General features: G+C 55.0%; 1 protein-coding gene across 1 annotated transcript in view; it reads right to left on the bottom strand.

Annotated features, from left to right (window-relative positions):
• SCN5A (sodium voltage-gated channel alpha subunit 5) overlaps nucleotides 1-15,571 on the bottom strand; it is a 95,045-nt gene extending 79,474 nt beyond the window's left edge. The window contains exon 1 of the mRNA XM_032408974.1: nucleotides 15,451-15,571. The gene's annotated coding sequence lies outside the window, so the exon portion shown is untranslated. The remainder of the gene's footprint in view (nucleotides 1-15,450) is intronic.
• Nucleotides 15,572-16,849: the final 1,278 nt, after the last annotated feature.

Raw genomic sequence — 16,849 nt, 5'->3', positions numbered from 1 at the left:
ACATTTCATGACAAGTAGGCAAGAGTGGCTGTGTCACACACACACACTCAACACAAAAGGGAACACTTGCACCTGTGGGTTCCTGAACCAAGCCGACGCACTTCCCACAAAGGTGCTGACACTCTCTGGACTAGGAGGGACACTCCCTGGGGCAGGGCTGAGACCTGTCATCTTTCCATCCCAGGGCCCTGGCAAGGCTGGTCCCGAACAAATGAATGATGGAAGGAATGATGAAGAATATGTAGGTGAGGGAAGGGCATTAGAAGGTACCCAGTGCCATCCCTCCTCTCAAGCTTGTCCCTTCTATACGAAACCCTGGAGCCTTGTGGAAGGTGACCAGAGGCCTTCTGGGCCAATGCCCAAACATGGGGTTTCTTTTCTTCTGGGCAGATGCAGCCTGGGCGGTGGGGCCAAAGACAGAGTTACTCTGTCTGTCTCCCCTCAGCACCATGTGCCTACAGGGGGAGGGTGCCCAGACTTACCCTGGGGCATGGAGGTGCCAACGTCTGGTAACTAAAGGGGCATCTGTGTCTGCCGAATGATGCCCAGGCAAATGCCACGGGGTTTTGGAAACAGCAGGGTCACAACTTTGGAGTTGTCATCCAGATGCTGGCACCCGGGTATACACACAAGTGCAGTAATGCCCTGCTGAGAGGGTCCCCCGCAAACCCCCAGGGTGAACATTCTTCCAAAAATGGGAAACTCAGATGGAGCATCTCGGGCTCTTCACCTCTCCACGCACTCCCCTCTTCCCAAATCCGAACAAATGAGGGCTGATCCCAAGTGAGAGCAGAACCAGAAAACAGTGACCACCATCCACGAGGGTGTCCTACCAGCCAGCACACGTACGTGACGCCCAACCGGGAGAATGTGGGCCCCAGTGGCCTCAAATGATCCAGGACCTGGTGTGAACATGCTCTGCCTATGACATGGAGACCAAAGAATGTGCTCCTGACTGTCCCAACAAAACAGGATGTGGTAGGCACAGCTCCTGACTGCAACACCCCCGGGAAGGGGGAGGCAGTGTGGCTAATTACCGCATCAAACCCAGGAATGGCCGGGCATCAGCTCAAGAGGGCAGGGTGGACACCTGTTGGAGATCTCCGCCAGGACAGAATCCCTTTCCGTCAACCCAAGGCAGACTTTGCCTTGATCTCACTCCTGTGAAACATGTCACCAACGACCCCAGCGATCCGCCGCACTGACCCTTGCACACAGCCCTCGAAGGTCCCAGGCCCGGGCCCAGGATTGCTGGGAGGTGGGCACCTGGCCAGGTGACAGGTAAACAGTGAGCAAGCATAACACAGCCAGGCCTCAAAAGGGCACCTCTGGTCTCCAGGGAAGTGCAGCAAGGCAGGTATGAAGGGAAGTCAGAGGAGAGGTCCTAGGACCTAGCCCTTTAAGAACCACTCCGTCCTTCGGGGTCTTGTTGCTCTATTTCATTCAAGTCAAAGTAAAGGAACATCTTTGTTAAAAACAGCAGGTGAGGGAGTAGGTTCCCATCTTCTAAAAGCATGTCCCTGTCTAGCTTCCATCTTTGAGCGAACATGAAAGGTGTCTGTGACACTCGTCACCAAAGGTGAACGGTGATTTTTTTCCTTTGCTGGTAAAAATGTGGGTCATGTTACACGTTCTTTTTTGTACTTTTCTTTAGTGCTTGAATTACTTAGGATGATCTTGTATTATTTTTACAAAAACAGTAAAGTCATTAGTCTTTACTGAAAAAAGAGAAAAGAAAAAAAGCCAGCCAGGATGACAATAGCCCTTTGTAGGACAACCCTCTCCACCATCAGCAATCACTAGTCAAGTAAATCAGGAAGCCTCCTCTTTGGTTTGGAATTATTTCCTAAAAATAGTGTTCTCTGTCTCACTGTATCCATCTGTGTCCTGCAAGGGAGACACGTGTATGCCCATGGACATGCAGGGGCTCACCGGTATATACTGGGGGGGGGTGTGTGTGCGTGTGCGTGCATGTGTGTGTATGTGTGAGAGAATGTGCATGCACACACACGCTCACACCTACATATACGTCTAATACACTTGTTTAAAAATGTGTATTGAAATCAATGATTCATGCAGATTGGCACACATATTCTAAGTGTACAGGTGGATGAATTTCCGCAAACTAAACACAGCTGGTAACAGCACCCAGGTCAAGAAAAAAATTGTCCCCCGTCCCTCATGCTTGGATTCCCCTCCAGTCGCCAACTACCCTCCCTGGTCAGGGGCAACCACTCTCCCGACTGCCAAAGGCAGAGATAGCTTTGCTCGTCTGTGGAGTTCAGGGGTTCCTAACAGCCTCTTGGACGGACGGGAAAGAATTCGGGGCAGGAGGAACTGCTCCTCATTCTTACCAACTTCTAACTGCAATTGAGCTCTTCCCTCAATTATGAATGCAGACAGCAAAATGATAGCATTAACAGTGCCTGTGACCAATAGAACCTGCTGATATTTCCCTGTTCCGTGACCTGGCGCCCCAAGTATCTCATATCATGAATGCTCACTGATACTTCACAATTACAATGCTTATTAGACCCGCTGTCAGATCTTGTTATTTCACACATTAATAAAGAAGCAGTGACGATGGGGGCCTAGGTCTGAGGAAGGGTCTTATCCCCAGTGGCCTCCAGCAGAGCACCCGAATCCTTGGAACTCTGTGGTTTCTGAAACCAGATGAAGTTCCCCGCTGCAGCCTCAGGTTCCAAAGTAAACCAGTCAAGAGTGTCCTTTGTCTCTGGGCCCGCAGGCGGTGCAGGGTAGGCGGGCAGGATGGATCCGTTTTCTCCCTTGTTCTCCCCCTGCCTGCACCTGGCTTTGGCCTTGCTCTTCCTTTAGCAGCTCAGGGCCCACGCCCTGCCTGTGGCCGAGACTGGCTGAGCGCTGGCTGCAAGGTTTCCGGTGATGCCAGGGTAAGGAGGGGTTGGGAGTGGCCCGAGGACGCTCCAGGCTCAGGCCCAGCCATCCCCCGCAGGCCTAGGAAATCAGGCCCCCAGGTCTCCGGGGAAGGCCCCACCTCTAGCTGGGGAAGAACAGGAGATCTCAGTCTTGTACAGATCCAACATATGGGGGAGCCCGGGCCTGATTTGATTCCAAGACCATTCCTCTAGAAGCAGCACCCCCATGACTCTCTCCCTCGTCCAGGCCAGCTTCTCTGTCTGCATCAGCCCTGTAGCTGCTCCCTGGGCTGGAACGGCTTCTTCCAGCTGACCACCCTGCCCAGCCCAGTTGCCCCTGTTCTGTCAGCTTCACTCAAGCTCAAGGGGCCCCCAAACCCATCCTGTCCCAAGTCTATCAGTTTCTGGTTACTGGGGGCATCTCTCCCAAAGTTCTGCTGGCTCCCGAGAGTCCAGCGAAGCAAACTGTGAAGCCTCCTTTTCAAACTGTTTCCTCCTGATCCCTTCCTCTGACACTGGCTACACGCCCCCACCCCCATCCAACATCCCAGCCTCCACTCCCAGTGCCACTGCCCAGGGGCAGGCCTCGTCGCCCAGCTGGGGCCATGCTGACCTCATGGCCACTGGCCTCCTCTTTCTTTCCCTCCATCCTGCAGCTCTACCACTCCCTGGCCCAGCTATTTCCGAAGCACATCCCCTGCCCTGTGCGATGGCAGGGCCACCTCAGGCTCTCCTCACCACCCCACCTTCTCCAGGACACCTTCTACGATTGCCCACCCACACTGACCTCCCCACTCTGGACATCCAGCCCTTGCCTGCTTCCTGGCCACGGCTGCTGCCTGATAGTCCCTGGGGTGAGTCCGATTTCACCAAACAGTCCGAAAACCTCTTCTTAGGGGAGGGCCGGGTCCCTTCTCCTCTGAGTCTCTGGCCTGTACATACGGGTATTCACAACAGGGTGGAGACGCCGTGAGGGAGAATAGTGACTGTCCACACCAGAAACCGGAGCCCTCGGGACTTGTCTCCTTTTTGTCTGTTCAGTTGGCCTTCAGATTTTCCTGAACGTATGGGGCACACAGCTGGTGCTCAATCCATGGATGGTTACAATGCCATGATGTGCAACACGACCAGAGTGCAGCTGTGGGTACCGTCCAGGGTTGGGGAGTGACACTCCAGACTTCTCTGGTTTCAGCACTAAGATTCCTACATCCTGAGAGGTGATACCCTTTGGTCCCAGACAAACCGGAAAGTCGGTCACCTGAGGGGTGAAGAGGGGCGGGACTCCAGCCTAACCCCTCCTTGCAGAGCTTTCCTGCCCATTCCCCTCCCGGATCCCAAGGCAGGCGTGCTCCAGCGTCCTGAGTCACCTCTAGCATTTTGGTCGCCTTGGAATCCCAGCCTCTGGAACACAGCATGCAAAGAATATTCTTTGCCATGTAAATTTATGCAAGGCGCTCTGTGGAAGTGGTTCCCAGGCTTCCTAGAAAATCTCTACCGCTTCCTCTGCTCCGTGCTCCTCTCTCCCGCCCTGGAGACTCAGCTCCCCTGTGCCCTTGCCCCATGGCCCTGCCTTCCACTGCTCCTCAGTCCTTCAGCAAGAGGCTCAGGGAGAGCGTGTGGGTGCCCATGAAGCCAGGGCTCACTCCCCACAGCTGGAGGTGAGGGCAGCAGGAGTGAATTCATTTCTTCCTTGAGGAGAATGAGTTAAAACTAATTAACACCTCAATTCATAGACTCATTTTATTAATCGAATGATTCAGTGAACATGTAATCAGCACCCGCTGGGTACATGGTCCTACAAATGACTTCATAGAACATTTTTCCTCCCAAGGTAATGGATCCTAAATCAACAGGTGATGATGGGGAGATGAGGACGAGCCATCAGCAAAGAGACTCCTTGGTGGCTTGTAAGGACATTTCCATTCAGCCTTGCCGAGATGGGCCATGAGGAAATGCCCTGGGCCAGAGAACCCAGCCCTGTGCCCAGTCTGCTTCCGCCTTTGGCCTCCCTACTTCCCTCTCTGCAAGATCTTCTGTTTCTATGTGGGATAGGGACATGGTTAGATTGCCTGGGTGGGACTGGGTCCTGGCCACTTATTGCCATGTGTACTTGGGCAAGTTAACTGATGTGTTTCCGCCTCAGTTTTCCCATCTGTAAAATGGGGTTAATAATCGTACCTATTGCACAGAGCTGTTCTGAGGCATAGATTATTAATACTTGCACATGCAAGGCACACAGGAAGTATTTAATGAATGCCAGTTGCTCTCATCATTGTGGTTGTTGTGGTCACTACTTTTTTCCTACGAGATCCAACTCAGAGGATCCTCCTCTAAAAAACCTGTCTCGCTGCCCACCCCAGTCCTCCCTGCCTGGCTGGCCTCCTTTCCATTCTCTGCGTTCCCAGCACACTTGCATTCCCATACCCACTTCATCACAGGATGGAAGTGATTTACTTCCACATCTGCCTCTCCCTTCCGCTGTGCCCTGAGCTCCCACAGCACAGTCTGGCCCAGCAGAGGTGCCTCTAAGGGCCTGGTGAATGAATGAATGAGTGCCAGATTAACCTTCCTATTGCCCAGCCACCAACTCACGCTGTAGCCTGGAGAACAACATCACAAAGCCCCCTTTTTCTGGGCCTCGGTTTTCTCGGCCATGAGCTGCGTGGGCCAATCCAGCAGGATCACATGCTCATAATGTGTCTGGGACAGCTCTAAGTGATGCTGTGATCACTGTATTTCATACTTGCAACAATTCTAGGGAGAGGGGAGGTTATTCTCTGTTTTACAAAGGGAAATCGGATGCATCGAGGATAAGTAAGCAAGCCCCAGTCTGTCTGAAGCCAGGTCTCACCAAGGCACTACATTACCTCCTACCTCTGCTGGCACAGAGGGCAGGGAGGAAGGAGCAAGGTCGACCTGTGACACAGGCGGGGCATGTCTGTGATCCCCACTACAAAGCTGGGAGTCCCATCCTGTTGGCCTCCCCCGAGGCTGGTCCTCCGTCTCGGCAGCCTGGCCAGCCGACCTGCCTGTGCCCGCGCGTGGGCTGCTGCTCCCAGGGAGACCTGGCCGATTTCTGCCAACGCCCAGAGAGTCAGCAGTTTCCCTGTCAGAAATGATTCCCCAGCAGTTTTTCTCTCCAGCTCTGGCTCTGTTGAACTGCCCTGTCCAACAGGGTAGCCACCCAGCCCACGTGGCTACTGACCACTTAGAATGTGGCTAGTGCCCATCCGGAGGTGTATCGTCCACACGGATTTTGGAGGCTTCGTATGGTAAAGAATGTCAACTATTTCATTATTAACTTTTAAACACTGATTATAATTTACGCTGATAATGTTTTGGATATATCAGGTTAAATGAAATGCTAAAATTAATCTCACTTGTTTCTTTTGACTTTTTAAAATGTGGCTACTAGAAAATTTTAAGTTGCATATGTGACTCGCATTTGTAGTTTGCGTTATATCTCTATTGGATGGCATTCCCTCCCTGCTGCTGGGCCCTAAACCCTTACAGAGTTCCACCTGCTTTGGGTTGGGCCTCAGGCTAGCCTGGGGGTGGGGGAGGGGAGAGAAACGGAGGGGGAGGAGGGGGCGGGGATGAGTTGAAGAAGAGTTGTCTTCAGCAGCCCAGAAAGTGGCCACCCTGGTTTGGGGCAGTGGCTGTGGGTGGTTGTGTAGCCTCGAGCCACAGGTTGGGATGAGGGTGGGGGAGAGGGGGAAGTGGGAGGGGTGGACAGCATCCCTCCAGCCCAGGCAATTATGGGCACAGTCCTGGCTCTCCCAGGGTAACGGCTTGGACAAAGGCTCAGTGGGGGTTCCAGCTGGTGCTCATGGCCTGTGCATTCAGGTCCTTGCTCCCAGATCAAAGGCACATTGGCACGTCCTTGTGCAGGGCCTCAGCTAACCGGCTCCCTGCAGGCTCCACTCCTCTGAGGCTGCACAGGCATTAACTCTGTCTAGTCCGGAGCCCGATCTTTGGGGAGGACGATCCCGAGGGGGCTTTCCTTCTCCAGTCCCGATCCCAGCCCCCAGCAATCTGGGGAAGTCCTGCAGAATTTCCCCCCCACCATCCCTTCTGGAGTCGAACACGCCCACCCCAGAAGCCGGGGATGCCCTCATTTACATGCATTTGCATCTCATTTATTCCAACACTCGGGCTGAAGCTGAGGCTAATTCAGCTGACAAGAAAACCCCACCCGCTTGCTCTGCCTAAGTGATTCCCCAGGCAGGATAAAATGGGGTCCCTGAGACCAGGCCCCTCCCTCTGGGGTGGGAGCTGAGGGGAGAGCTGGAATGGGGCGGGGGCACCTTTGGCTTGAGCCCTGGATTCAGCCAAAACCCCGGTTTTTTCAAACTCCTTCTTCCTCACAGTAAGGACAGGGCCCTATGGGGGCTTGGAAGCGGCTCATTCATCTCAAGTTCCCTGGTGTTGCTGGTGCCAGGTCAGGGAAATTGCAACCCCCCCAGGTCATTCAGGGCCCCCTCCACAGGGCGCCTGACATTCGCTTCCCTCCAGGCCTGAGTCTGCCTTGTAAACCTGTTTATTGCCCCATGTACACAGGGTCTGTAATGTTATGCCAGGGCACTGAAATTAAGGCCCAGGGCTGCCTAGGGGCCCCAGGTCTCCAGGATGGGGGCCTGGAGAATCCACTACGCGACCACAGAACTCAGAAGTCAGAGAGCTGGCTCAGTCAGCCAGGGCACTGCTGCCTCAGACCGTGGGCCATTTATACCCACACGCTACACACAGTCGGGCCAGAAAGGTGCCCACCTGTGGCCCAGGAAGCACCCAGATGGCACACAGGTGCCCACGAGACAGCAATCAGCATCCTAAGTCTCTAGCCCCGTTTCTTCCAACTCATTCTTCTCAACACCTGGGCTAAAAAAAAAAAGGTTTCGCAGGGGAATTGTGCACTGATGCCATGGCAACCAAAGCATTTATGGAGCACCTACTGTGTGCACAGAGGGAGACAGAAGTGCCCTAGAGAAACCTGGGGGGCTTAGGGTCCCTTAGCCCCCAGAGAGAGATAAGCCAATCCACCCATACACAAAATCTATGCCACAACAGTGTCTATGAGACAGTATGGGCACATCTGCTATCCCTTCCCCCAACATGCACAGATTTTAGGTCTATCGGTGAATGAGGTTTAACAAATGTAGATACTTGTGTAACTACCACCTCAATTAAGATAGTGAACATTCCTACCACTCCAGAAAGTTCCCTAGTGTCCCCTTCTGGTCAACTTTTCTGATTTCTATCACCATAGATTAGTTTGGCTTGTTCTAGAACTTCGCATATATAGAAGCATACTCTATGGACTGTTTGCGGCAAATGTTCCTGCTCGACATAATGCTTCTGAGACTTTTACTTTGCATTTGCCGGTGACTGCCACCTGAGTTCCCTTTGCAATGCACTGTGACCACATGTGACCCAGCTGGGGACACGTCCTTAATCATAAAAGGTGAGGACTGGAAAGGACCCGAAGTCCAGCTATCTCTGGGGACAGCCGCCCCCGGGGGATCCTTAGGGAGTATTTTTCTCTCCTTCCCTCAGACATTTCCTGAAACAGAAACTCAGCAATTATACATCTAACAGGCACCCAGCTCAGCAAGCGAGTGGGGGCTTTCCCTGGGTTTCCACTTTTGTTAGCAACTAGCTGTCGCTTTATTTAACTGGCAGTCTGTGCTGCATCCGACCCACCGCGGTGGTGGCGGCGGCGACGGTGGCGGAGTTGACGCTGCAAATGGCCGACCCAGGTCCTGTGCCTTCTTTCGCTCGACTCTGGCTGTGGTGGGCAGGCCTCTGGCCCTCTGCCTCCCCGCACCCCCACATCAGCTGGGTGTCCTCTGGTTGGGGGTGGGGGGGTAGACTCAGGGGCTGGGGTTCTTCCCAGGGCTGGGCCCCGAGGCAGGCAGCCGCGCTGGGCAGCAGAGGACAGACACTTTGGCTCGGAGGGGCTCTTTGGACCCCTTCCCTGCTACTGGCCCCGGTCGATGAGGCTGGGGCTTTGATGGCCATGCGGGAAGTATTGATGGGGCCGGGCCGGTTCCTCCCATGGTCTGATGTTCCCCCCCATCTTAGATCTCCCAGCCCGGCCAGATGGAGGGATGGCTAATGCAGCCCGAGAACTGAAATCAGCGCCTCCAGCCAAACCTCTCCCTGCCCTGCCATCCCTTTGAACGCTGCCTCTTGAGCCAGGCCCTTCCTTCACACAGGACTTCGAGGAATCAATACCCGCCAGAAAGGCATTTACCACCCTCTTGATGCCAGGAAGAGCCTTTCTTCTGTTCAAAATCCTTTCCCAGAAAGCACGGGGGCTGCCTGGGCAAGGCCTGGGTGGGGCCGGGGCAACGGGGCCGTGAGCTTAGCGCCGCCCCTGTGCCTGAGTGACCTTGAGCCCAGAGGCTGACCAGCACTGCCCCCCCCCCCCCCCCGCCTCCAGGGCTGTAAGGCGGGGAGCACACGTCCTGGGGATGACCACGGCGGGACCTCCAAGTGGGCAAGGGACCTTCCCGTGCCCACACAGCTGCCAGGAGAGCGGCTCTGTCCTTTCACTTGCTTAACACCCTTGTGGGGGCGCGACTTCCCACTGCCTCCCTGGAGATTTAGTCAGAAGAAGAAACTGAAGAGGAGAAAGAAAGAACTGAACTCCAGCCGTAGGGCATAAATGCTCTCTTCCCACAACCAGCCCGCGAATGCAGTCTGATCCCGTTAGCTTCTCCAAATTCTGTGCATCTGCCATGGCTGGGCTCTCTAATCCCACCTCCTCCAGGCACCCTCCCCTGGCAGCTCTGGGCCACATTGACCTCCACCAGTGTGTGTGTGTGTGTGTGTGTGTGTGTGTGTGTGTGTGTGTGTCTTTGCGCACGCGCGGGGTGGGGGTGTGCGTGCATGCTGAGCCTCCAACTCCAACCATCCATCTCCTCTGTCCTGAGCAGCCTGCGCTCTGGCCCCAAGGGTCCTTGGTATCCTTTTCTGCCTATCCAGAGTAGTAAACAGAGTGAAGAATGGACAAAAGAGACTCATAGAACTGGCCCACTGGACTCTAGCTTCAATAACCAGTAAATTTTCTGTTGGGCTTGGGGCACACCAGATCCTCCTCCAGGAAATGAAGTTGGAGGTGGGGACGCTGTGGGTACCCAGCTTCCCAGCCCATGGCCGTGACTCTGTGGAGATGGGGTGAGGGTGGCCTGGCAGGGGAGGTGACACAAGTTTCAAAGAGTCCATGAGTCACATGGCTCCAGTGCTGAGCCCGCTGTGGTGCTTGCCCCCAAAAAGCCTGCTCCTGGACTCCCTCCCCCATTTGAGGGTCCCTGGCCCCAAGAATTGACGTGGGGTCTCTATAAATAGCACCCATTCCATATTGATCATCTTAAAAAGACACGGTATGTTCTAGGCCCACGGAGAGAAGAGTTGTGTCTAAAAATAGTCTCATGCCCAGGAACCACTGCCAACCCCAGGCAGGGGTATAAGCCGTGCCTAACAGAAGGGGCAGTGTGAAGGGGGCAGATGATGGAAAGGGTGGCGGCTGGAAACTGAGGCACGGAACCTCTCCATCTCCACCTCATTCTCTCTGCTCTGGCCAGAGAAGCCAACCACGCCTCAGGAGCTTGTCACTGCCTCAGGACCTTTGCACTTGCAGTTTCCTCTTTATAAGACATTCTTTCTCCAGATTTCCTCTGGATTGGTTCTTTCCTGTGTTGTTGTTGTTGTTGTTTTTTTAGATTTATTTATTTGAGAGAGAGAGAAAGAGGGCGCGCACCTGTGAATGGGCAGCAGGACAGAGGGAGAGAATCTCAAGCAGACTCTCCACTGAGTGCAGAGCCCTACATGGGGTTCAATGCAGGGCTTGACGCTGGGCTCGATCTCATGACCCATGAGATCTCATGACGAGTCGGCTGCTTAACCACCTGAGCCACCCAGGCACCCCTGGTTCTTTCTTGTGATTCAGGTCTCAGTTCAGTTCCCTCCTTCAAGAGGCCTTCCCTGTCCAGCCAGTCTTGGGTCACTCCTGTTTCATCATCCTGTTTTACTTCCTTCATAGCCCCGGTCATGATCTAAAATTACCTTCTGTATCTATTTGTTTAGTGGTATCCAGTCTGTCTTTCCCCAATAGTATGTAAATGTCATGAGATCAGTTATTGAATCTGAATTGTACACCTTCTAGAATCTTCTATGGCACAGAGTAGATGCTGAATGTCCTATCCAGGCTCTCCCCCACCACTCCAAGCTGAACTCTGCCTCAGACTGCCACTTCAGGCCAGTCTGGGGTGGCAGAAGGCAGTGGGCATCCAGTCCTGGCTTACTCTGTAAGCCCCCCCATGCCTGCTCTGCTCTCTGCAGCGTCCAGCCTCTGTCCACAGGCTGTCCCCTGGCTTCATCCCTTCCCCTCTCTCTGCCTCCTTCATAGACTTTGCCACAGGAGTTCTACCCTAGCCCTTCTACTCCTGGGTATCTGCTCTAGATGACCTCAATGTGTCTCTAAACACTGCTTGCTAGAACACTTTTCTCTTCTCACAACAAGACCTTCGTCCCCTTCCTGTCCCTCGCCCCCAGGAGGAATCACAGTTTCTGCCATCAAAATCTCCCTCTGAGGCACAACTTCAACTCAGACCTCTGGCCCCTCACTGTGAGGAAAAGTATTTTCCCCATAAGTACTGCCCATGGGTGCACCGCATGGACATGCATGCCTAGAGTCCACTTTGGGATCTCCCTACAACCCCCCCTTGACTCCACCCCTGGCCAGCTCCTCTCTATCTCCTTCCTCCCTCTTAAACCATCAAACTCTTGCAAAGAGCTGTCTACACATGCTGTCTCCACATCCTCACCTCCTGCTCACTCCTGAACCCACTCTAAACTGCCTCCATTCTCACCAATTCATTCATTCATTCATTCATTCATTCATTCAACAACTAACCGTCTGTGCTGGGCACCACATTCTGTAGGTGTTAAGGAAGTTTCTGTTGCCCGGCGCCACCCGCACCCTCACTGTTGCTCAATCTAATGGACACTTGTTTTAAAATTATGCATTCTTCTTGATCTACACATGAACTTCTCAGAACGCATCCTCTTCACTCTGAGCAGAAAGAAAAGAAACAGAAGACTCCCCTTCCTCCAGGACATGCTCTCTCCTTGCTTTCTGTGACACCTCCCACTCCTGGCTTGCCTCCCACCTCTCTGACTGCTCCTTCTCAGCCTCCTTTGCAGACTTCTTCAGCCTCGATTGTTGGAGTGGACCTCAGAGCTCTGGACCAACCTTGTTCTCTTGCACCCTTTACTCCACATTAGGATCACCTGGGTGCTTTCAAAATTTCTGATGCCCAGGGCTCACCCTGGAGTCCAGTGAATTGGACCCTCAGGGGGGTGGAGCCTGGGCATAGGTTCTTTTAATTTATTTTTCAATTTTTAAAAGCTCTCCAAGTGATGCTAATGTGGCCAGGCTTGAGGACCACTGGTCTGCACTCTTGCTGGACAATCTAATTCACTGCCATGGCTCCCATGGCCAGCCTCTGCAGACGATTCCAAGTTTCCACCTCCAGCCCCGGTTTCCTGCCTGAACACTGGACCCTCCCCTCCAACTGACTGCTGGATGTTGGCATCTCTCTCTGGAAGTTCCAACGGTTCCAGTCAGAACCCCGAAACATCTGTCACTTCTCCTTTGTTCTTTATCAAGCTTGCCAACCTAAACTTCACTCTCACAGTGTGGTAGGGCAGTGGGGAATCTCACTTAATGAGCAATCAAAGTTAGGGATGTAAGAAGTGGCATGTCCCTGAGCAGAGAAGGAAGTTGGGATGCCACAGGTTCTACCACCTGTGGTGACCTGACTGTTCTTCTCCTTCAACTGAAAGACTTCTGACAGCACTCATGGTCTTCACTGGCAGGGGAATATAGCCTACAGCAGAAATATTGACACCTGGGCTCAAACCCAAGGCCTGCTACTTAGTCGATGTGTGACAGTGAGCGAGCTATTTCGCCTTTCTGGGCCTTCAGTTTTGCCACCTGCAATACTGTCATTAGTATGGTCCCACCTCCCGGGTTGATGCAAGGATTCATGAGATGAGCCTTATAAAGTGACTAGTGCCATGCCTGGCTGACAGAAAGCACTCGGTGAATGTTAGCTATTTTTAGTACCATTACTGAGGATAAATTCCCAATTCCTGAGTAGAGCTCACAAGGGCCCCCGTGACTGTGACCTTGGCTTTAGCTTCTGCTCTTTCCCTCCCTCACACTATGAGACCCAATGGGTCGCTGAACTAACAAGTGTGTTGTTTCACAAATCTGTGCCGTACATGCTGGTCCTGATGGCTAGACTGTAACTTCTCCATCTAGAAAACTCCTATTCATCCTTCAAAACCCATGTGGAAGGTTATTTTTGTTAGAGAGATACTCTTGATTCCTTTGGCTGAAGGTAATCATTCCTCTTTCAAGTGGCTAAGGAGCCACACTTCTATCACTGCATATCTTTCCAATAACTTTCCCAAGGGTCAGCGGGAACTAGCCTCCTGTGAACAGAACAGAAACTGCCATTGACCACTGTCCCAGGATGTTCCCAGGACTCCCTTCCGGGATTGCTTGGGCACCAGCCTCCTCTGCTCCACAACTCCCAGCTGTGTCAGGTGCTTCCCACCACTCCCGCAAGCTCAGTCTTCAAGCTGAATGAGTCAATCCTGGAACTTTTCGAGAGGAGCTCTGATCACCACACAGAGATGGGCCAAGCACCGCAGAGGCACAGCAGCTGCCCGGGCCACATGGGGCTGAATGCTGGTTCTCGGCATCCCAGAGCCTATTCCCTTTCTGCTCAGTTCCTCTTTGGTCAGTCCTAGGTCATTTTGGCCCCCAGGAAGTAGTTCTCAAGGAATCTTCATCCTGAGTGGTGCACCAAATCTACTGACTCTCTAGATGACCTTGGATAAGTCCTTAACCCACTCTCAACCTCGGTTTCCTCCTGTCCAATGTGGCAGTGATGACAGGAGTAGATTAAAAGTTCAATGGGTCTCATTTCGGCATAGGGCTGGACATTCTAGCATCAAATCTGTGTTCCACAGTCTGGCTGTCCCCTGACCCTCCCCTCCCGATGCTCCTGTGACTGCAGCACGGTTTGAGCTATCAGCCTGTGCCACCCTCATTCCGCCTTCCAGCTCCATTACCACCCACTCACGTGCACCTGCCCAATTCCAACTGGGAGGAGTTGAGGGCGAGGAGATGGAGTTGAGGACAGCCGCAAGGGCCTGGGCTCCCAGTGGCCTGGGCCTCTGCTACTCGGGGTCCCTCTAGATCCTAAGGGGTTTGCTGGGAATCACAGGGATTGGACTGAGGTGCTGCCACATGGTGGGGGGTCATATGGTGTCCCTGTCTCCACCGCGCTGTCCAGGCTCACCGAGGAAGGTGACTAGGGTCTCAGCAGGAGGTGGGGAGACAACTTGGGGGGGGATGAAATGCCAGCCCAGGACCCTAAGAGGAGACTCATCCTGCTCTCCCGGGACTGGTCTCAAGGCTCTAAGGAGAGAAGATTGACTCCTGCCCCAATCTCAGCCATGGCTTCCTGATTCATCAGTGCACTGGCCTCCAACAGGTGTTTGCAAGGCAGGCCTTTGGCCAGGGCCTTGTCCCCAGCATTCCCCCCACCACTACCACTCTCCACACCTCCGGCCTCCACAAGGCTAGGCACAACCGCTTCCTCCCCGTGCCACCAAATAAACGATCAAATAACACAGGATGAAAGCCACCTCCCTCCCGTCAAGGCGAGCGGATCTGCCCGGGTCAGAGCGAGAGCGAGGAGGGCAGAGAACTCTCTCCAATTCCAGCGCACAGAGATCTCCCTTGTTGAGAGCACAAGGAGATCTCTCCTCCTTCAAGGCGCACAGAGACCAGATGCGGCCCCGTTAGGGCGTCAGAGGGCAGAGATCTCTTCGTGGTCGAAGCGCGCAGAGATAGGACACACATTTAGATCTCCGCCCCCTCAGGGCGCAGAGATCTTTCCCAGGTCAGGACGGGCAGCGATCCGGTCCCAGAGAAGACACCCCTAGAGGACCGCTCAGTGGGGCCCAGAGAAAGGGGGTGATTGGCCCCCTCCCCCATTCCCAGCCCTTCTCGGTCGGCTCCCCGGCTCCCTGGAACCACACTCACTGCGCGCCTAGTCGCCGCTCTGACCTTGGGGTCTCCGGCCTCGGGAATCCGGGTCCCAATCCCAGACCCTCCCCGAGCCTGCGCCAGGGTCGGCCGGGAAGCCGGGGCCGCAGCTCCTCCTCCCCTGGCCCTCGACAGCGCACCGGGAAACCCGGAAGGAAAGGGGTGGGGAGGGGGCGCACGGCGATTACAGACGTCCCCCTCCCCTCCGCGGAATCCCCTCCAGCCCGGCGGTTCTGCACCCTTTCTTCTCCCCCTCCCAGCCTCGGGGGCAGCGATGGGGGAGGGAACTGCCGGGCGCACCCGGGGCAGGGGAGGGGGTGCTCAGGGGCTGAAGGCTCCGACCCTCGGGGGGAGGAAAGTTGGGCAGGGCAGGCGGAGGGGGCTCCGGCCGGGCCGGGGCTCCCGGGCGCGGGGGCGCTCGCTCACCTGCTGGTCCCCCGGCCCGGGCCCCGGGATGGGCGGCTGAGGCTCGGCGCGGACTCGGCTCGGCGCGGGGCTCAGGGCACTGGGCGCAGGCTCAGCGGCCCCGGGGGCGCGATCCCCGCATCCCACGGGCGCCGCCGCCGTCTCGGCTCCGCCGTTCCGCTCGGGCTCCGGGGCTCGGCGGGCGGCGCGGACTCGGGCTGGGGGCGGGGTCGGGGGCGGGCCCCGCCTGGGCTCGGCCTGGGGCTTGGGGCCCCGGGCTGGCTCCGCCCCAGAGCGACGCGCCCCGGACTCCGCACGTGGCGCTCCGCCCGCTCAGAGGGTGAAGCCCTGGGTACCCGCCGGGGCGCACACCCCCACATTGACCCGGGGGCGCCCCGCCACAGACAGCCGCCCACGCGGGCACGGACAGACACACGCAGACGCGGGCACACGCGGGGGTAACACACTCACCGACCGAGGGACGCTTCGCCACAGATAGCCACCCACGCGGACACAGACAGGCACACACTCCGGCACACGCCGGAGAATACACACAGGCATCCTCACTGACCTGGGGACCCTACCTCGGAGAGCACACGGACATACCGTGATGCTGGCTCACTGACACACACACACACCCATGCTGACATACCCTGAGGCTGACACAGACACACTTGACATACGCACACCTGCACTGACACACACACCCACATGGACATAGGCAGACACATCATTGACACACACACTGGGGCAGACACACTCTGACAAACTCAGTGACACATGACTCAGAGACTCGCATCCACTGACACAGAGGCACACACTGACATGGGATCACATTCTGCTAGAGGAACTCGGCGAGCACACAGTTCTGCGCAATAGTAGACACCTGCACTCACAAAGACCGGAAACAAGGACACAAGCACCAAATACAGAGACACCCACACTGAAGTGGACTCACGCACACGCTCACATACATACACCTTGTTGGGACACATGCAATGTACACCTTTACACACACACAGACACTCAACCATGTGGATACGGAGATAGACGCTGCCTCTCACACACGGACACAGACCGGAACACTGACAAACTATTGCTCACATACCCAGGCTGACCCATAGGAAATATGCCCAGGAACACACTTTTAAAAACAAAACCGGCTACCAGATTTCCCCCACAGGCCAGTAACATAGTTGGAACGGATGGTATGCCTTGTCCTGCACAGTGGCCACTGCCCAGAGCTGTCTTCTTTACCAACAGCATTTTACTTTCCTGACACCTTTCAAAACTCCAAGATGCAAGAATTGCTCTTGGAGGGCAAAATGGGGGCTGGTGTCTCAGAAGGCACCAAGGTGTTGGGTTTGAGAGCTCAGAGACAGTGACCTGTCCCTCCACCGGGACCTTGGAGAGGTGATGA

Source organism: Phoca vitulina, unplaced genomic scaffold (assembly GCF_004348235.1).
Source record: "Phoca vitulina isolate PV1807 unplaced genomic scaffold, GSC_HSeal_1.0 scaffold10, whole genome shotgun sequence".
Lineage (NCBI taxonomy): Eukaryota > Metazoa > Chordata > Mammalia > Carnivora > Phocidae > Phoca > Phoca vitulina.
This window is presented reverse-complemented; position numbering and strand designations above follow the sequence as displayed.